The 22,428-nt window shown below is 41.6% G+C and overlaps 1 protein-coding gene across 1 annotated transcript in view; it reads right to left on the bottom strand.

Annotated features, from left to right (window-relative positions):
• The window catches only part of NAV3 (neuron navigator 3), a 546,625-nt gene extending 528,671 nt beyond the window's left edge, over window positions 1-17,954 (bottom strand). The window contains exon 1 of the mRNA XM_040061191.2: window positions 17,777-17,954. The gene's annotated coding sequence lies outside the window, so the exon portion shown is untranslated. The remainder of the gene's footprint in view (window positions 1-17,776) is intronic.
• Between the last annotated feature and the right edge of the window lie 4,474 nt (window positions 17,955-22,428).

Here is a 22,428-nt window from a genome sequence, read left to right as displayed (position 1 = left end):
CATGGAAATTACTTTAAGTACTACCAAATAGAGAGGTAGTAAATAAAATAACAGAATTAGACTTAATGGTAAAGAACTGTATGAACGTTGTGTGCCTGTATGAAACGTTAGGCACACAAAAATCCTCCTGAGTGCTAGGGTTGTCACACAACAGAAATTGTGTTTTTTCACATTTTCCTGTGCCATGACTCTTCAATGCCTGCAGACCACAGACTAAGCACAGAGAATAAAAGGCATTGTTTGCATGTTATTCCTGACCCTGTCCCTTTAGGAAAAAAAAAAAAAAAAACCTGGAGGGTTTAAAGTTTATACTGAAGAATGGTCTGCACTAATATTTTTTGTCACATTACTGATACAGCAGGCCAACTTTTAGTCCCTTCAGACTATGGGGACACCACACTATTAAAATCCCAGCAATATTTTCTATTACTAACAGTGATTAAAACTCAAAAACAAATAACTGTAATATTCAACTCCCGGATATGCTAAATTGCTTTTTGTATATGTTTTCTGTCCATGCATATACACATGCTATGCACTTATTTTCCAACAGGAATGCAAAAAGGTGCCACCTGGATATTCTGGTTCCTTGTATCCGGGAGTTTTAGGACAAGCTGGCAAAATGCGTCAAAACCCAACAGCTGTGTTCCTTCTCTACCCCAAACAATAGAAAACACAGGAATAAAATAAAAGTGAATCTTGTCAGAGCAACTGCTGAGCATTGCACACCAGGCATAGAGTGCCTGGACTGCAGAGGATGTGCCACGTTGTTATGGTAACAAGATAACAACTTTGGTGCACGCAGCTGGCACTGTCACCTCTGAGACTGAAATCCAGATTGGCTGGGGATCTGCCCCCTGCCTTGCCCCATCACATCACTGCAATGAGACCTAGTGTTGCTGTCCCAAAGTGAAGTCCAGGCCTTGCACGACACAGGTGGGGAAATGACACCCTCCCCTGGGTGTCTCATGACGTCCCCACGATCCTCAGCGTTTGCAGAACATGCTGCAGCTGCCAGGACATTATGATATATGGTAGAAAGGACACAGGCACAACATCTCCAAGTCACTCTCTCTCTAAAGATATCCATGGAACCTGCTGGCATTTTGGCCAACCTGGATAGCTAGATTGAATCCTTAATTTTAAACAAAGATGTATAGCACTCCCCTGCTTGTGTAAAAGATGCAGAAGCAATTTTCTTTCTGCTAAAATTAGACACCATTCATTCTACCAAGTCTTTTGTCCCATTGCCTTATACAATGAGTAGTTGGTCCAGTCTATCCTCTGCCAGCAGAAGACCATTTCCCTTTCTTCCTGTGTCCCAGCTTAACCTCTCTTCCTTTACCCCATCGCCCTCTCCAACTATTCTTGTGATCATTGTTACTTTGGTATCTCTGTGAAAGTTTGGATGGTGGGTTCCCTGGGACACAGCACCGCTGTGGGCACCTGATGCAACCTCTGTGCTCCAGGTAATATCCCAGGTAACAGCTTCCAGCATTTAGCTCAGCATGCGTTAATAGTATTTTCCTCATAGTGCCTCACTGCTTTGTCCCCAACTTTTGCCACTGCCGCACAGGGAGTTACAATGAGAGGGAAAACTGGACTTTGTCTGACCTCAGCCAAGAGCACTTGCACATCTTTCCAGGCAGGTTTCTAAGATGATTGCCTTCAGAAACAATTGTATTGCCCACAATCAGTGCAACTGCCTGGAACTAGAAAATCACCTTCCCATTGTATACATGGAAGTGAGGTGCAGCACAGGGGCATGTCCCAGGGAGCAGATAGGAGAGAGGAGAGGGTCAGAGTGAAGCTGCATGGGCAGCAGTGGGGAGCGCTGCAGACACAGCTGTACAGCAAACCTGAGCACACACCCCGGCTCCAAGGGCCACAGCCCTGGATTGTCACCCACTGTAGCCCCAGTGACACTGAGAGAGCCTTGCTGTAGGATAGTACTCCTTCTCTGAAGGACTCAGGTACTCAGTCCTGCAATGACAATGTGATCTTCCAGGGATATCAATGGCTAACAAGTACCAATTTGGCACCACAGTGCTGGAGCTAACAGACCTGAGGATCAGAGGCTGAAGGCGCAGCACATATGCCCACAATGTGAGATGTCCTTAGTAGAGAAAAAGTTATGAGTGATGGTCAGATTGGAGATGGATGAGGATGAAAAGCGTTTTGCAAACTTCTGCTCTGAGGTCTATTTTTAAATATGATGTATTGCCTTGACCTATTTGTACGCCTAGAGAAATTCCTTGAAGAAAATGGGTAAGAGAAGAGATCATTATAAAGATGAACGCCATGTGAGCTTTTTCTCTTAATATTATCTTGGGAAACCTCAAGAAACCACAGTTGATATAACTAAAGACATTTTAGATTCCCTGAACCCCTATGTTACAGGAGAAGCACATGCTGCATAAATGGACAGCAATATAAATACCTGCTTCCCACAGTATTAATTCCCTCATAGATTAGCTATAGTAAAAATGTGCTGAATTTCAGAGAAAAAAACCTGCTTTGCTCTATAAGCCCGCTTCTTTGAGTGTGGAAATACATAATATTTAAGAATCTGAAAGTGACTTCGATGTCCACATCCCACTGACCTGGCACAGAGAGTGAGGCAGTTGTATCCACTATCTTTTCCTGAGTTCCATCTACAGCAACAAATCTACAGAGAGCCAAGATTGATTTACATGGACATTTACCAATTACACGGGCTTACCTAACCTGATCCTTTTTTTGACTATGTGTAAATATAAAGTGGAAGCATAGTACAAAATATTACAGAACCAAGATCTGGTTGTGGCACAGTAAGCTCAAAATTCTATATATTAAAAGTTCAGCTGACCTGCTTAGGGCAGCAACAGTTTCTACCAATGGAATGCTCCGACCTCTGGATTCAGATGTTCTTTCCTCTTAAATCTTTCTTTGCTAACAAAGAAACTGCACTGCTCTTAGCAGACCTAAAGTGATGACCCTTCAACTACCCAGTAGTTTACATGCACTTTTGTAAGAGCACAAAAACTGATATCTGAAATGAGACAACATGCAAGTCTTATCTTAAAAGAAAAACACCAAAATTGAAAAAAAAATCAGAGATGGTTTCTTTCTTCTTTCCTTTTTTTTTTTTTTTAAAGATAGGAAATACATCTATTTTAAGGTTGTTCGGATGCAAATTATTTTAATTAATAGCAGAAAGTTTTGTTTGTTTTTTGGGTTTGTTTTTGGTGGGGTTTTTTTGTTTGTCTTGTTTGTTTGTTTGTTTGTTTTTTTAATCAGCCTGCTTTCCAGAACAGCACATGCTTATTACATTCCCCTGGCTTTTTTTTACTGCCATTTTTTTTATCCTACCACTTCACCCTTTTCTTCTTTTCACTTCTTTCCTATTATGAGAATTAAACTAATTTGGATCTCTCTGCTGAGTGAAGATATATAGGGAGAATTCTGGTCTTCACAACATGCCATAAGCAGGTTTACTCTCACCTTTGCTGGTCGCTCAAGCCATGCTTGAAGTACTCTCAGCCTTTGGCTCCCAGCTTCAAACCGTGCTGTAATGACAGCAGCTTCTTTGTTAAACCTGTGCATCCTGGCTGAAAATGCAAAGGTATCTCCAAACAGGCCCTAGTCCATTAAGAACAGCAGGATCAGAACCTCAAAGTGTATTCTGAGTTGAACAGGGGGCCACTGGAGTGCGTAGAGCATTAGTGTGAAATGCTCCCTGTACTCCTTCCTCCCCAAAAGACACACTATTTGTACAAAACTTCTAGCAGTGGCTTTCACCTTCTCTGCAGCTTATGTATCTGGCATGATGCCCTAAGTCTTAAGTTATATGAAACTGGAAGGGATTAGCAGCTTCTGTTTCATCAATTATATTACTTTTAATTGCCTTGAAGGATTCATTTGTCTTCACTCCAGTAACCTTTGGCAGCAATCAGCAGTTCAAACACCACTACTCCCACACACAACAGCTCTTTTCAGTCATATTACGTTTACTGAAAGGTCCTTAAGAAACAAAAACAATCTCATTCAGACAGCTTTCCAGATGTATTTATTTAAATTCCACCTCTGAAAAATTAAAAGATTAAGTACACTTCTGAGAAGCATGAAAATGCTTCATCATCACCAGGAATGGGCTTTAAATTCTTGTCTGTGTTTTACAAACAGCATAATCAAAGTTCAATAGAGAATATGCAAAGATTGCAAATCTATAGCAGCAGAGAAATTTACATAAATAACAGATATGAATATCTGATGTTTACAGAAATAAAACTGCATGCTATGCAAACAGACTAAAGTCTACAACAGTAAAAAACATTTCATTATGCTGATTTTTCAAACCAAAGCTCATTGTAGGTGAATATGTAGAAGACATTTCAGTCATGTAATGCAAGGAGAAAAAATCTAGAGAAAAAACCAGTGTGTATATATATATATCATGCTGTATTGCAAAAAGAAATCTGGATTAAGGATTGGATGACAATGAAGATTGTTTCCCCTTCAAGACCTTTAAATTTCACAGCTACAGCAGAAAACTGTATAATTCAATGGGAACCTGGTACCCAAAGACCTTCAAAAACCTTAAAAAAATCTGTTCTTTAATACGCCACACTGAAAGTGGGAATTTGATTTTTTTTTTTTTTTTTTTTTTTAAGGGGGTCATGTTAAATACCAATATCAAGTTAATTGCACTGATCACACTGATTCAGCTCTGGAAATATGACAAGGTCACATACATAGATGACAATTTACTTATTACTGTGAGTTAAAATGTGAAATATAATGACTGTCAGCAGAGCAGTAGTTAGACCAATTCATCCATCCTAGAGCTAGCCTTTCTCAATGTATGACTGAGTGTTTAGAAGAAAACTGGATTCTTGCAAGTGGTTTCCATTGGGAAGCAGCAGGACCCTACAGGGGCAGAGGCAGAATTTTGTCTATTACTCATTGTTTAGGGGTTTTTTAGGATAAAACATTGGTTTCACGAGTATCTGGAAGATAATGACATCTTGTCACATTAAGAACACTGTCAGTACTCACACAAAAACATAAATAAGAAAGGGAACATGAATCAGCTAGCCTACAAATTTCAGGAATAATAATAAAAAAAAAATAATAAAAAAGAAGCCTGAACACCAAAATTCACTAAAAAGCAAGGAGAACCAATACCTCACATCTCCAAATACATTGTGCTTGACAAGGTCACCCTCCTGATTCAGAGAATTCAGTTAATCCTCTGGATGAATGCAGCATGTGTTGCACTCCCAATGAAACCACACAGCCTCCAAATAAGAGGCCATCAACTGCTGCTATAAATGCAGTCAAATGGCTGGGAGCCCGAATAGCATAATTTGATTTTCCCTTTTTTAATTAAAAAAAAAAAAAAAAAAAAAAAAAAGTGTTTTACTGTTTACTGAAGGTGTGCATTGTTTAAAAGGCAAAAAGGTGCTTTTCCTTCTAAATTTTAAAAACATTAATCAAGAATGAAATAAACAACATGTGCAAGTCAAAGGTTAATATCCCAGGGTCTTTAATGTGCATTTACCACCCACTTCTTTTCCATTAACACCATCACCTCCTCCCTGTCTTTCAACACCCCTCCAACTATCCTTGCCTTGTGTCTCACTTATTCACTGCTGAAAAGTAGTAATTATTTTGCAGTTAATCTTCAGGAAATTGCTGCATAGAAAACAGGCTTTGCCTTCTGTTCCAAAGTCTGAAGGGAATGACCACGAGAGAGAAGCTGTTGTTTCATTTTCCCTTTAAAGAGTTTGCCTGGGTTTTGTTTGTTTGTTTGTTTAAAAATGAGACCAGTTTCACTATTACCTTGAAGACACTGACATCATAACACAAAAAAAATATCATATCAAGGGGATAACCAAGGTCTGTGGAGGAGATTTTGATTTTAGAGATAATGGCTTTAGTCCAAGACAGATATAAATGATTTAAATAATGTGACTGTAAAAATTCACAAACACTTTTTAGGATAGAGTATGGCTCTAATTATATCTGAACAATTAACCTTTACAATTGTGCTGTTTAGAATGCTTCTCTGAGTGGGTATATTCTTAATAATTGGGCCATTAATTAAAATTGCTATCTCAAGGGTTGTCAGAAATCTTCAGTAAAAAAAATATATATATTGAGCTGGGATGGAACCAGGACAAAATAATCCCTCTCTGAAAGAGTGTTCTATTATTGTCACTGGGGAAAAAAAAAAAAAAAAAGAAAAAAAAAAAATGAAAAAAAAAAGAAAAAAAAAAAACAAACAAAAAAAAAGAACAAAGCAAAACAACAACAAAAAAAAACCCACCAAAAACCCCCCAAACAAACAAACAAACAAGCAAAGAGAGGAAAGCAGATACTGTTCCTGTATGTTCTCTAACTATCTAGAAAATATAGAGCAGTATTTGAAAATCTTCAAAAGCATTTCCATATCAATAAGGTACCAAAGGGTAACAAGATAACTTAGATTTTTTTTTTTTTTCCTCTGTTCTTTTCCACAAGGTAGAATGAACATATTGGTACTATACATCTTTTTCATTTTCATACTGACTTTTTTTTAATTCTCCCTAAACTGTCTTCATGATTCTAAGCAAATCTCTAACATCATCACTTGTATTTACAGAACCAAGATTCTTCCCAAGTCATCCTCTTAGCAGTGAAAACAAAGGCTACTCTATTTACTCAGAAAATATTTCTCAAACTCCATTAAACGATTATGTTAGAAAAGAGGGGGGAAAAAAACCCTACCAGTGAGATTTAAACACCTGTATATCCCAGTTAGGAGACTCTCTAACCCCTGGCACATCAAGACTGGTGGACAGACTGAGCTTGCAAGTTCCTCATTAGGTTTAATTTCACGGTACTGAAAACACACTTCGCTGGGGGGGGGGGGGGGGGGGGGGGGGGGGAAGACTAATTTATTACTACTCTTCAAGAGTAGCAACTTATGCTAAACATCTTTGATTTTAGCAGGTAGTTAAAAAAAGGTTTGACCTCTGATTATATCCAGACAAGCTTCCTAGTGAATACTCTCGGATGACAACTCATATTCAAAACCACAGGTAAGTCTTCAATATATAAGTCCAAAACAAGTCCCCTTATAAGTTCTGGCCTGATTGTATTGCACTGTATTGAGTCTGTTAACCTTATTGCTAAATACTCTTTTGTTGAGGAGTGATGTTACCCTGAGTGGGAAAGTACTTCACATGTGCAGCAGGATGTATATTTTATGGTTACTTTGGCCAACTCCAGAAATTTGTCAGGGGAGGACGTTTTTTGCCATATGGAAAGGTGTTTGTTCTGGTGCATTGCAGACAGATTTGTTCTGTTTTAAACTCCAGCGCCTCCATATCTGCTATCTGCTCTCCTGCATGCTTCAGGCAAAAGGTTGTAAGGCATTGACAGGATTTTCACATCAGACACACGGAAAATCTATTTCAGGGTCTAAACGTGGAAAGTGGTAGTATAGGTCACTTAACACTATTGGTCATTTTATCTTACAGGAGACACGGATGAGAGGGTTGGGTAGAAGGAGAATTATGCCTCAAGCAGCTCAAGACTGGCTCTGTCCTGTCTGCTCCCTGAAACAGCATGGGTACATGTAGGAACTAATGCACATGTGTGCAGCTAGGAATGGACATTCATACTTTTTCAAACACACACTCTTATCCAGCAATTTGGAGAAGTGGGATTAAAAAAGAAACAGAAACAAACATCTTGGGCCCTCTTCAACTTTCCATTACGCACTGCTTCTGAAAATGCATTTTTTAAAGTTTTTTTCCCTTTTTCTTCTCAAAATGTGCCACACATTTTCAGAAAATTAATGTGAGGGTCTATAGTGCTAACTTTATCAGCAGCACATATGCATTTTAAATAACTGAGTTAACCTTAGGCTAACATTAGCCTATGCAGTATTTGGTGGCATACACTGGAAGTCCTGTGTGCCCGTACAACAATGAAGCAGCAGGAAGACACCTAACACCAAGCTTCATTTAGTATTGCAGCATATGTAACTCTCCTACTGGGGCTACAGAAAAAACGCCAGGCAGTCCAGGTCCTACAAGAGAAAGAAACTGAGCTAAGAGGTGATTCTGAGGTCATTGTTACATCAGTCTAGGACCACTCTATCTGTAAGGGACAGCATGTTGGACCTCTTAAGGCCACCTCCCTCTCCCTCCTGAGAGAAGCCTTAGTTACTCCTCTCATTCTTCGAGGAAGGACATACCAGTTCTGTGGCTCTGACTTGTGTGAAGATTACAAAATATGTGTGTTGAAACATCGGAAACATCTGCTTCTGTCAAATGTAGTGCTTGCAGTCCAAATACCCAAGAATCTCTGCTATCTAATGGCTGGAATAAATCAGGATTTGACTTCCATGCACTGACTGATCATCATAAAATGAAAATGATGGGAACTCAGGGCCTAAAAATCTTTGCATGAAAAACTAATGTGGTATTAGTAGAGAAAACAGCAGTTTGAAAATGGAAGGAACATGTGATGGGACTGGAAGGAATCTGCAGGTAAATCTCAGCTATATTCAGGTCACGAACTCAACTCTCTTGTTACTTCCGAGCCTGAAATTTATTTAATAGAAGAAAATAAAATGTGAGATAGAAGGGAATAAATTATCCTATTTTAACATTATTGAATTATGTCCCATGAAGTTACTGCACTGAAGTTTTCATCAGTATGAGCAGGGGATGAGTAAGCTAGGGTGGAGCAGATTGCCAACAACAGCCTTTAGCTTTATCATTATATATGCTTTAAAAAGTGCTTGCAAATTTGTACACTTGAGAATTTCATGGACCCACACCTGGTGTTAATCTGGTCTTTAATCATGTCATTGATGCTAGCAAATTCTTGCAATGAGCATTAATAACTAGTAAAACTGATTTTACTTTACAGAGATTGAAAGCTGTTAACTACTTTGCTGTTCAACATTCAAGCTGTTAGTCAGTGTTGTAACCAGTACAGTTGCCTACCTTTCTAAGGCAGATAACAAAGAATAAATTTAAAAATGAAGAAATAAACCAATGAAATACCCCAAATGACCACAGAATATGATAGCGCTTTCCAGGTAGTCAGCCAGTTGTCCCCAAATTAGTTACTTTACATCCACAAGATAATTTAAGGAGCTTTGGTTTTTAACCATAATGCAAATTACTTGCAATATGCTATGCAAGAAAAAGATACAGTATTTGGTGTAGATCCACAAAGTTCACTTACAGAGATATTTGTAAATTCCCCCAAATGAAAGGTAAATAAATCAAAGGTATTTGAGTTTAATTTTCTATCAGGGTGTACAAAATGAATAGCAAGGGAATGGGCTAGAATGTAGCAAGAATTCTTTATTGATTCCTCTATGGATGAGATCACAGAAAATTATCTTACAGCCAACCTATTGTATATAAGAGAAATTTATGTTTTGTTTCTAATGTGGTAGACCTTTAAAAAACAAATTACAAGGCTTTAGTCAAAACTGACTCAGTATAAAAGTCAGTGTTTAAAAACTGACTCCATGAAAATGAGCAGCTACAGATAACAAAATAATCACAAGGACACAAGCATAATTTAAAAGGCACTACAGAAAATGTGGATGTAAATGTTATTAGTACATTGTCATTCAAACTAATAGTGTGTCTACATTAGGTTCAAATGCTCACTTGCATCATTTTTAGTGCCACTATCACATGCAAGACTCCCACAACACTTTTCCATTTACCAGCCAAACCTAGCTGAGTGACGCAGACTGTCATTTTGTCTTTATATGCTTATTAATAACATGGATTGAGAAAATACTTACATGTATGAGCATGTGCTACTACTTCTTGTACTATGCTTATAGTAACTTGTTATAGAAGTCCTTTCTTTCAACTCCTTGTAGACAGGTATTAAAAACTAACTAAAATGTCTTTTCAGTTCAGAATGTCCTGAGCACTTTCTAGGAATGGGAAATTTACCACCCTTGTGAGCCACCTGTCCCAGTGTTTACCACTCTCATTGTAAAAAAAGTCATCCTTATGTCCAATCTAAATCAACCTTCTTTTAGTTTAAAGCCATTATCTTTTGTCCTATCAGACAAGCCCTGCTAAAAAATCTGTTTCCATCTTTCTTGGAGGCCACTTAAGGTACTGAAAAACCACAATAAGGCGTCCATGGAGCCTTCTCTTCTACAGGCTGATAGCCCCAGCTCTCTCAGTCTGTTTTCATACATGAGGTACTCCATCCCTCTGATCAGCTCATGGCCCTCCTGTAAACCCCCTCTAAGAAGTCCATGTCTTTCTTTTGCTGGGGACTCCAGAAGTGGATGCAGTGATCCATGTGGGGTCTGACCATGGCAGAGAAGAGGGGCAGAATCCCCTCCCTCAACCTGCTGGCCTTGCTGCTTTTGTTGCAGCCCAGAATACAACTGGCTTTTTAGTTACATCCAGCTTTTCATCTACCAGTACCCCAATTCCTTCTGGCACGGCTGCTCTCAATTCCTCCATCCCTCAGCTTGTACTGTCACTGGGGGTTGCCCAGCCCAGGTGCAGCACCTTGCACTTGGCCTTGTTGAACGTCATGAGGTGCCCATGGGCTGGTTTCTCCAGCTCGTCCAGTCCCTCAGGTCAGCATCCCATCCCTCAGCTGTGTCAACTGCACCACTCAGCTTGGTGTTCTCAGCAGACTTGCTGAGGTGCACTCAATCCCACCGTCCCTGTCATAAATGAAGATGTTAACCTGTACAGGACCCAGTGCAGACCCCTAAGGGACACCCCTTGTCACTGACCTCCATTTGGATATTGAGCTGCTGACCACTGCCCTCTGGATGTGACCATCCAGCCACTTCCTCATCCACCTAACAGTCCATCCATCAAATCTGTCTCTCTTCAATTTAGGGAGTAGGATGTTTTGGTCAACTGTATCAAAGTCTTTACAGAAATCCATATAAATGCCATCTGTACCCCTTCTCCTGTCCACAGATGTAGCGACTCCATCACAGAAGGTCCCTCAGTTGGTCAGGCAGGACTTGCCTTTGGTGAAGCTGCACTGGCCAACTCGGATCACCACTCTCTCCTCCATGTGCTTTAGCACAGATTCTAGGAGGTCTTGGAGAGAGGGAGGGAGAAAAAAAGCTAAGCAGACATTGCTTTCATTTAGAAGTAATTCATGATCTGGGCACTGTATTCTGCTAGCAATAAAAATCTCAGCAGGGTGGTTTTAAGCTGGTATCGAACTGCTTGGGACTGCTTATTTCTACCCAGCTGTCCAGAGTGAAACCTGCTTATCAATGCAGAGCTTCTTTTCCTCTTTGCTGAAATTATCTCCAAGGCTCTGCCAAAATAATGACAATGTTATGACAGTCTCTGAAGGTTTGCTTTGATTACCTCTGCATCATGGTGACACAGAACCACTGGACTGCTTTGATACTCAAGAAAAGGACAACAGGTTACATAAACAGTGTTATCTAGCCACAGAAGAAAAACAAATTCCTCACAGACCCTCAAAAGTAACAGCCTAGTTCATTTATTACTGCTCCAGTCTAACTCACTGCTAGGTTTTTTCCCTAAAACTGGTGTGTTTGCTTCTCTCTTAATAACTAGCCTGCATCCCAAAACAAACCTTTCAGAAACGCCCTGTGCTTCAGTACAGACATGACATACTTCACTTTCTTTCACTTTTACTGAGTGGATCGCATGCACTTACCCATTTCTTATCTTCTTCAGAATGATATTTTTCAGTTTCCTCAGATATATCTTAAAGAAGTCATGCCCCAAAATATATGAGCTCTACAGGATTTTGTGTCTGTAACATGCAGCTAAAGCTTCACAATTAAATAATAGTGATTTTACTGGAATCACATACTGCCTAATAGCTTACAGTGTAACTCAGCGCCTTATGCATGCTGAAATGCCTTCAAATAACTGCATCAGTTCTCCAGTGTATATTCCAAATAGATTGACTCTTGCTTTAACTATTTTGGTGGCTTGGATGACTAATCAGCTTTGTTGTGAGTCAAGACTTTCTGTAAGAATATTTGGATTTGCTACTTCCAGAAGAGCTATACTGCACGAATTCACAATGGTTTTAAATAGATCATAACAACCCTTATCATCTTAGGCTCTTCTGCAAATTCATCAGCTGTTCCACCAACAATTTTTAACTGCTGGTTTGTCAACGTTATTTTAACTTTTGCCAGTTTAATGTACTTCCCCCTGCTTTATTGATTTTTAAAGCTCAATAACAAAACATTAGGACATAGTCCAAAGATGAAAGTTTTATAGTCCAGCTGGAGTTTTACCATAAAACCCATTCATCTGCAGTAAACAGAATTGTTCATAATGAACAATTAAACAATTTTGGGTTTGACATGCTCTTCCAAGTTGCCATTGTTACCTGGGATTGGTTTTCCAATTTACTCGGCATTTTATACAACAAAGAAAAAGACATGGTCATCTATTTAAAAACAAGGTGGAAGTGAACAAATTGGCCAGAAAAAGTTAGATGTTACACACATTTGAGGAGAAGTAACATTTCACTGTAAGAGCTAATTGACATCACTATGAAAAAAGACAAATATAAACAGAACAGAAGTCTTAATACAATAATGACTCCAGAATAAGGTAATTGCACCATAATTTCATATTCATAACTGTAAACTTAATTAATGTTTCATTAACAGATTGTAGCATCTTCCTTATGGATGATATTTCTTCCCAAACCTAAAACAGCGATTCCACTAGTCTTCAGCAAAACATTTAGTTTCAAGCAGCATCTATCATCTTGTTAATGAAAATGTCAATAACACAGGGAGAAGCAGCACATTTTTCACAAAGAGGCTACATATGTAATAAGTCTAATATCAAAAATACCTCATGTTGTTTTTATGACATGTAAACATATTTGATATATTTTGCCTCCCAATCAAATTATTTAGTACACTGCAGGACATCCCAATTAAAAGGGCTCCAGAATTACATTTTATTTCTCTATGAGCATGGTTCCAAATAACAAAAAAATTTCATGTTTTTTATTTGACACTGACAGAAGATTGATTAAAATCTGGGGAAACAGCAACTGCTACTATTTCTGTCAGCTCTCAGTCAAGCATTCTCTCTTACAATTTTTAATAGTGCTTAGGCTTTTTTTAACTTTATGCAAATGCTTTTCTGGTTCAGTATAAATATTAACTTTCTTTATTAACACTATTACTTTACTGACTTTCAGTTACTTCTCAGTGTTTACACCTGAAAGGTATCATCAGTGAGTTACCCTCCAAGCACCAGCTGGGACCACCACTGTTTCAAATTGGAGCTTAGCACCCGCTGCTGCAGTACAAGTAAACCTAACAGTCATGACTGCATTTTGATGTAATAGAATACAGTGTCGAGCCATGAGCCTAACTTTAGTTCTGTAGACTCCACTTAAACACTGAGAACCAGTCATTGCAGTAAGTGACATTTAGCAGACTGTTCCTGAGAGAGCTGACCATCTCCATCCACAATTAACAGTCAAACAAAATTAACAGTCAAAACTCAGCGGATCTCAAGATCCACTGGCTCCATTTCAGACGATTCCCTGGAAAAAGCCTTTTTTGCATACAACCTCCTGATACATTTACACAGAAGGGAGCATTAGTGCTTGCACCATCCAACGCTGTCTCCAGAGGATGCCCGATTTGCATGCAGACAACATGTAAACCAGTGCTCCGGGAAGCTAGCAAGGACCAAGAAGCACTGTCAGAAGAAGGACTGACTTTTTAAATGCTTCTGTCCTGCATAGCATTTCTGTGATGTCCCAAGGTAGTCCAAATCCAGATGACTGAAAGCAAGAACAAGAACTGGTGAGCCTTGGGAACGCTAAGGGATGGGACTCAAAGCTGAATTCCGGTCTGCTAATGTCCACTTGAGAAGAGGAGACAGCTCACGCTTCCATTATCCTATATGTCTTTTTTGGGTTTCCAGAAGAACATTTGTCACTCAATTAAATAGGTACAATTCTAAATATAGATAGGGAAGTGGAAAAAACAACTAAGAGGTGGTATTTCTATGCAGTCATTTTCAAGAGGAGAAAAGAAACATTAGAGTACAAGCAAAACATAGAGCAATTACCAATACATATTATGTATTTTACAAAATGTGTCTTCAAGGAAATGTTACCACAGTATTTCTTATAATGACTGTCAGCCAAACAGCGAGAATGTGGGTAAGGGTCTGATTTGACACTGACAAAATCCCAAATCTTTTCATGACAAGCACAGTACCAGGTCCTTGCAATGTATATTATACTGATTGGTATAAGGAGAATGTAATAAATAACCACAGTAGTGGTTTTGCCCTCATCTTACTTATTTCCCTGATATGATATATGAAGTTTATCTTAAAGAGGCCTAGTGTTCAGAAGCAGCATCCATCCATCTGTGGTAACAATTTTCCATGCATGCATTTATCTTTGCAGTAATAACTGATCTACATATAAACAAACCAGTTCCTTCCATAGAAATTCTAACAGCTCTCAGGCAGATTATTTCATCAGCATGTGCAGGCAATACCACAGGAGGCTAGTACAAAAAAAATGCATATGCATCAATGCAAGTCAAATTCCCTGCTAGAAAACCCAGCTACATGTCTCCCAGCCATACACCTCTGATCCATCTCAATGTGGAACATAACTGCAAAATTTAGCACAAATTAAATAACACTTCTCCAAGAAAATGAGAAACACTGTATTATTACATCCCTGTGTTACCAATCAAACATAATGAATTTTTGATCCTCTGCAGTATAAAGCACAGTACTGCCAGCCATCTAAAGCAAACATTCCCAGACTCTGAAACACAGCTGTAAATATTCTTGCCCAGGGTGCTGATCTTGGTGGCAATTTCTGGCATTGACTCATGCTTACTTTTTCTAAGTCCATACCAGTAAAATCTGGGTAAAACAATAGCTTTATGAAGGCTTTTGTTAGTTCCTATGAATTACTGCAGTTAGCTGTCCAGTGAAGTAAAACTGACATTATTTTTACAGTTCTCTTAAACTGAAATTCAAACTAATTTCAGCTATTCTCTCATAGTATTTTTAGTTGAATTAATATCATTCAGCCATTTTGAAAGCTGTTATGAGACACATAAACTAATACATACATGAAAACATTCTTTAATACAGGAGAATAAAGGTTATGCTGCAACTCTTTTTTATACATATGCAATGTTTAAGTGTTTATTAGAGAAGCCCAAGAGGGCCATGGATTGCCTCAATATACTGTAAGTGCTTTTCTCCCTGCAAGGTAACAGCCTCGCATCTCCTGCACTTTAATCCATTCTGTGACTGATGGTGACCCCTCCTCACAATACACGGCAATATTCACTGGTAAAAAGCCCTTTAACTGCTCTGAATTTGGCCCCCTGAAGTCATATTACCATAGGGGTTTTTGATTTTAACTGTGGCAGTCTAGGCTAGATAGAATGTGAACTCAGTAAAGTAAGTACATTAAAAGGTTCCTCAATTCTCAGATCTGATTTTTGTTCATATTTAAAGCCCACAGTAGGGGAAAGAGGAGAAAATTATTTTTTTCTCCTTGCAGCACTTCAGAGTCAATACATTTACCAAGATACAATCTGAATTCCATTCTGATTTGCAGAATGGTTAGCTAATTGGCAAGTGCATACAATTTAAGAACTAGATTTCGTAGATTAAACTCATTACTTCAAGCTTTTTATGTTAGGCTCTGAGTCCCCGCATAACCTCTTCCCCTGTCAATTATCTGCCCTGCTCCCTTTTCATATTTAATTCCCCTGCTTCGGTGCTGTAATCCAATGCCTCCTCTGGAAAGGTTGCCTCACCTGCCCCCAGTGCTTCCTCCTGTCCAGGCTCCCTCTCTCGCAGCCCCGGCTCCTCATACCCCAGGCTCGACCCGAAGGTTACGGCAGTCCCCTCAGAGCCACCGGCACCTCAGCACAAATGACTTGTCTCGCTGAACTCTTACATTTACCGGAATGAAGCCAGTTACCAGGCGGCGGCGGAGCTGGTTGTTGATCTGTGATACCCTCCAGCTGACTGCCTTTTTAGCATGCACGATCTTCAGGCCACAGACTACGCCTTTCTTTTGTGTCTGGAAAGCCCGCAGCCGTTGCTGGGCACTAGGAACAAACCAACCTTTATATTGGGGGCTACAAAAACTCTTCTTACCTAAGAGGACTGCAATTCCCGTCCACCTTCACTAAAGAGAAAGATTAAATGAGGTCTGGGGATGTTTAAGGATGAGTAGATTACTCCAAAGCAAGGCTTGCTTTCTGTGTTGACTGTTTTGCACTGAAAATAAAGCTCATCAAAGGCTTGAAGTTGCCTTTACTTTGAAAGAAATACGTCATCTTCAAATATGCAAAGCAGGTTTACTGTTGATAACCCAAGAGTTATTGACCTTGTATTTCAGCTGTTCTCAGTGAACACTTGGCTTTTTCTGTAATAAGATCATCTTACCACCAGATGATTATTGATAACTTATGACAGAAACAAAAAGCCTTGAGCAGACTAATTATTCATTGTGCTCAGTGCAAAGTGATGTAAAAATGACAAACACTCCCCCCTCCCTGCACACCCCAAACCAGCCCCTCCCCACACCCCCCGAAAAAAAAAAAAAAAAAAAAAAAAAAAAAAAAAAAAAAAAAGGTCACAGTCAAAAACACCATTTCAGGATGAAACCCAGAGAGCTAGAGAAGATGGCAAGCCACAGTAAGTTTTACTGGAGACCTGCTTGGTGAACAACTCCCACCTGACAAGAGCAATGGCACTACTAACCAAGAATGATTGCAATTGGATTAGGTCCTCACCACCTAACCCAAACCTGCTGGGGCCTTCCCCGTGCTGCCCACCCAGGAAGGGGAGACAATGCATGGCTGCATGAGAAGGCTGTGGAGCAGGGCTGGGTGGCTCAGGACTCACGGGGCCATCAGCATCCTTGCCAACCCAATGCCGAGGCAGTGGCAAGATACGTCCCCCATCCCCAAGTTCTCCGCACGGGTCCAGACAGGTAGGCAAGGAGCAGGTCATGGAGGGAGAAGCTTCTAGACTAACCTGCTCACAGGTTTCCACACTGAGCTTTTTGCCCCCTCGGGGGACCCAGACCGTGGACCCCGGTTTGGGGGATGCTTTGGGCGGCTCTGCCCCTCTCCTTTCCGACGCGACGGCGAGGGCGGTCCCCTGCCCGCCCCAGCGAGAGGGCTACAGAGAGGGCTACAGAGGGCTGCGGGCGCTCCGGGCGGGGGGCACGGCCAGGGGCAGGGGACGAGCGGAGATGCGGCAGGTACCGGCCGCGGCGGGAGCGGGCAGCCGGCTGGCTGCGTCCTCGCTCGCCGTAGGTTTTAAGGTTTAGTGCGTGCGATTTCTCATCCTCACGAAAGGGAGGGGGAAGGAAAGATGATCAAGGAAGGAAACCAGGCAGGGGAGCGACGAAGGAGAAGGGGGGGGTGGGGGTGGAAGTGGGGGGAATAAGAAAAGGAGGGAGAAACAAAGGGAAGACTAAAACCCTCTCGGGAAACAAGCAAACAAAGAGGGTAAAAAGATCTCGGCGGACTCCTCGGGGGTAACCCCCCCGCCGGGCTCCCCGGCACCCCGCCCCGACGTACGCCCCCCCCCCCCCCCCCCCCAGCAGATGACCGGACTGCGGCCCCGGCCCCGGGCTGCTGCCCACGGCCGCGCACCGCGGAGCCCCGCGGGCAAGGACCCCGCTCCTGGCCGCTGTCGCCCAGGGAAGTTCGGCGGCGCGGGAACACCCCCGAGGGGTCGGGGCACCTTACCTGTCGGCTGGCACTCCTCGGGGAACGCTAGGATGAAGCGGGGGAAAAAAATGGGGAGGAAAAAAATAATAATAAAGCCACCCCGGTTTCCGAAATTGCACCGCTCGATCAGGTTACTATGGAAATCGTCGCGAGGAGGCAAAAAAAAAAGCCAGAACCCATCCTCATCCTCTCCGCCTCCGCGAGGGACCGCGGCGCCGGAGCCGCTGCCTCCCCGGGCGCAGGGCTGCGCGCTCCCCGCCGCCGGCTGCTCTCCGCCTCGCACAGGCAGCGGCCCCGGCCCCAGCCCCGCGCCGAGCCGCCAGCGGTGCTGCCCCCCGCCGCACAGCTGGAATTTAAAGGGGCCGTGCTCTCCGGGAGCAGCTGTCCCCGCCGCCCAGCGCCGTCTGGGTGTGCCTTTGTGACCAAAAGTTTCCCGCGGGTGCGCTGAGATACGGGCATCCGCAGGGACGCGGGGGGGGTGAGGGAGCGACGCGTTTGCTGTGCGTGGCCTTGGGCGTTATGAATTATTATAGGCGTAACAGCAGGATGCAAAGGCCTCAACAGAGCTCAGTTGCAATGAGCGCTGTACACAGACACGGATAAGAGGCAGCCCCGGCCTCTGAGAGCTTGTGATGTGAACAGTGAGGACAGACAGAAGGGGAAAAAGTGTATAAAATGCATGAGGATAGGTTGAAAACTTTCTAACCACCCCAGCCGGGAAATTACAATTTTTAATTTGCAACTAAAAGACCCAATACCACAAACGGTTCTGATACAGATCATCCTGCCTGTGTCCCTTATTCGTAAACAGAAGCGCTTGTCAAGCCTGCCTGTTCTGAGAAGTGAGCTCAGCCTGCAGGACACCCTGGCAAGCCTGGAGGCTGGATCCACTTGAAGCCCAATGGTGGAGAGTGCTGTGCCAGCAGCTGCCACCCACAGGCACATGCAGATTTTGGCCTGATTGGGTGGACAGAGTGTAGCAGCCCTTGCCATCATTTCCCTCTGCCCTATCTGTTCCTATCTTTACCCCTCACACACTGCTCTGCTCTGCCCCACTCCCGTGTGAGCCATTTCCCATCACAAGCCCCCTCTCTGCTCCAGCAGCATCAGGTGCTGCAGCTGATTCAGGATAGGTTTTCACCCCTACAGAATATACTCCAGAAGTTTCTGCTTGTGCAATGAGGCTTCTAAGTTATTCCAGTTCTGAAAAATGCCTGCCTGCAGAGCACGGGGAAACCCATCTTTGCTCAATCTATCACTATATGTGATTCAGCTCCCAAGAAAGGGGAAAAGTAGGGGAAAAAATTCTTCAGATTATTGCCTTAAACACCTATGAAGAAAAGGACCCCCTTCTGGAGGAAAAATGTGAATATATTCTTTCTAGATAAAGAACACTTTGCAAGTCATAGGTTTAGGCAAGATGGCTTGGATCATGGTTCCCATGATACCTGTGGGTCTTCAAAAAAACCTTCCTCTTCCAGTCTATCAACAGTCAAGCCTTGCAGTTCTTTATTTTGCACAAATATTCTTCAGTGCTGGTCAACACAGCTGCAGCTGAAACTACCTCATGAGGTGAGGGAATTAGCTACTGGAGGAATGTTTGGATGCAGGAGTTAAAAGTAAACAAAAAGAAACAAAAAAAACTCTCCTGATGAGCTGTGTGGTATTTTCCCATTCTGAATAATGCCTGACATTTCAGCTAGCCATTTCTATTTAAGAAAGCAAGAGGCATTAAATATACAGCAGCTTGCAGCCTAGTGAGAGCTTAGAGTTAAGAAATAAGAAAGATTTTTAAAAGGGCTGACCAAAAGGCCATATTGTCCAGGAATCCAGTTTTCTAAATATCATCATAACTTGAAATATTCCTACCAAAATACCACCATCACTTGAGATATTCCTGAAAATACATAGGGATAGATTTGCCGATAGTTTACACAATAAAACATAATGGGACATCTGAGGCTGCCTTTTCTTAAAGCTGTGAGATGAGAGTGGCTGAGTATCTTAAAATTAGAATTACAAATACATGAATGAAGATCCCAGGTGACCGACATCTTTCAGAAATGACAGTCCCTGGAGTGGATAACCTGTAGGTTATTTCTTTCAATGCATGAAAGGCACAGAGCAGTGAGTTATCTCAGCAGTCTCTGTGCTGCAAGACTTCTCCCTGAAAGGTTAATTGGGTTAGAGGTGTAATTTTTACCCAGTAGAGCTGTGGTAGCAAAGGCCTCTAATGCAGATCCTGTTCACATTGACAGAACTAATATTTTTTACCATGATGTGGAGTGACTTTGTTTCACCAGCACAAAGACCAGGCCTGGTGGTCCAGCCACATCTGCTCAGCTACTCTGTCAGTGCAAGGTGCAGACCCCGGCACCAAAACAGACACCAGCATGCACAAGGCTCCCACCTCTTTTTTGCCAGTAACTACTCTGTGATTGCTGGTCTTTTTCGTAAAAGTTCTTGCAAATGGATAGAATATTTTTTCAGTTTCTTAGGCTCAACCATTTAATCTTATGCCCCAAGCAGTTTTAGGGGCCTGTGTCTGACCGTGAAAGAGTAACCAGTCCTCTAGTCCTAAAGGAAGTGATATTCCAGAGCAGAGAAATATCTTGAAAGCTTACTTATTAACAAGAATTTTGTGCAATGGCTTTTGTAGTTCTGCAGAGAAAATATCTAAACAATTGTCTGTTTTTCCCTCTGTTGCAAAACATTAGACTAGCAAAGCACGGTGAAGATTAAAAAGGTGATTCTCAGATGCCTTTAGAATAAACTGTATAGTTATACCTTTAATATATGAGACTTCAACACATTGGTTACACTGTAGTTTTCTTCTACATGAGCTATGAACAAGTATGTTGATATCACTGATATGAGATTAAGTTTATTTCAGGATATACAATAATTTGAAATTGCAGCATCTTGGCTTGTGTATTTAAATACAGTCAATTATCTTAGCTAAGATATGTTTATGACCAAACAATGACAAACTTACAAAGGCAAACTAATGTATTATCTCTGTGGACTTTCAATGCTTTTAAAATTACATCACCATATGACATGTGACCTCATTACAAAGACTAAGGGAGTCTCCTATCAACCATGAAGATTTAAACGTTGCTAGTCAAATACATTAGCACCTTTTGTCTGCTAAATCCCTATGTCAGACAAAAACCTGTTTATATGACTCTGGTGTCAAGTGACAGCAGATGAGCGTGCTTCTCTAGCCTCGCTGTATTAAAGCAAAAGTTTCTTGCTACAGCAATATCAGAAAGTTTGAAAACACCAAATACTAAAGTTTGTCTCAAAATCTTAACTTAGTCTGATTATTCTCTGTATTTTCTGCTATAAAATAAAATGCAAAACCTTTTTAAAGTGGCATGAAAAACATGGTGATCTTCAATCACACATTATATATTGGCATGTCCGAATGCAAAATTACAACTGAACCTTTAATAGCTGAAAAAGTTTTTAGATGAGAGTAACCTGGTAAAGCTCAGGCGTTTCACACCTTGCAGGTGAACATTTAGGGGATCTCTGTGGCTTCTTTCTGCAAAGGTACTGGGCAGGACAAGCAACTGACACTTGAAGAACTTCTTCCAGATCTACAGGTGCCAGAAGGGAGGGGAGGGGAGGGGAGGGGAGGGGAGGGGAGGGGAGGGGAGGGGAGGGGAGGGGAGGGGAGGGGAGGGGAGGGAGGGGAGGGGAGGGGAGGGGAGGGGAGGGGAGGGGAGGGGAGGGGAGGGGAGGGGAATAGAAAGGCTCTATCCAGAATAGACAATTCCAGTTGCCATCAGGAATACGACTGGGTAAGACATTTCAGATCATCTGTTTGTTGTTAGGATTGCCTTACCCCTTCTTTGTTGAAGCGCAGACATCTGGTGAGCACCATCCTCCTTCCAGGTTTTGACAGTCTCCTTCATTCTGTATCATCGGCCGTTTTAGGTGATTTTCTAAATTTTTCCCCATAAATATCTAAATAGAGCTTATTATAAAATTTTCTGAAACACTACTGATATTACATTCTTCACTGATTAGCAGCTGTATTTTCCAGCTGAAAGTATGTTCCATTTTAAAGTGTGATACTGGAGTCACCATCCACTGGCATGCCCGTGTTGTCTGCAAGGACACACATGAACCTGAGACTAAAGCACTTCTGCTTTCAAGTGGCAGGGACATCTCATGGGAGGCAATGTGACCTGAAAAGTGACTTCCATTCTTTTGTTGTAACACCAGGCATGGGCAAATTCACAAGAATGTGTGTTGTGGAAGGGAAACAGGAGAGAGAAATTGTGTTTTGTCTTGGGGGGGGGGGGGAGGGGGGGGGGCGTGGGAAGCTGCAGTAGTTTCCAGATTTCTGTTAACAAATCGATACAACTTCTGTGTTCTAGAAAACTCCTGGCTATATTGTGATGTCTTATCACCTTCTCCTCCCCAAGATGGCTGCAAGACCCATAGCTTTTTTCTTAAGGTTCAAGGAATAATCCCCAGAAGGCTGTAATCCTCACTGAAAGCATGGGTACTGATCTCCTGTTTTTGTGTACAAGAACACCTCCACACACACATTTATGGGAAAAGAAAAATACAAAGTCAAGTATTCCAGAATTAGGAAATAACACAATTTAAATTGTCTGCCAAACTTAATTTGGCCACTTAGGCCTAGTCATGCT

This window comes from Hirundo rustica, chromosome 4 (assembly GCF_015227805.2).
Source record: "Hirundo rustica isolate bHirRus1 chromosome 4, bHirRus1.pri.v3, whole genome shotgun sequence".
Lineage (NCBI taxonomy): Eukaryota > Metazoa > Chordata > Aves > Passeriformes > Hirundinidae > Hirundo > Hirundo rustica.
This window is presented reverse-complemented; position numbering and strand designations above follow the sequence as displayed.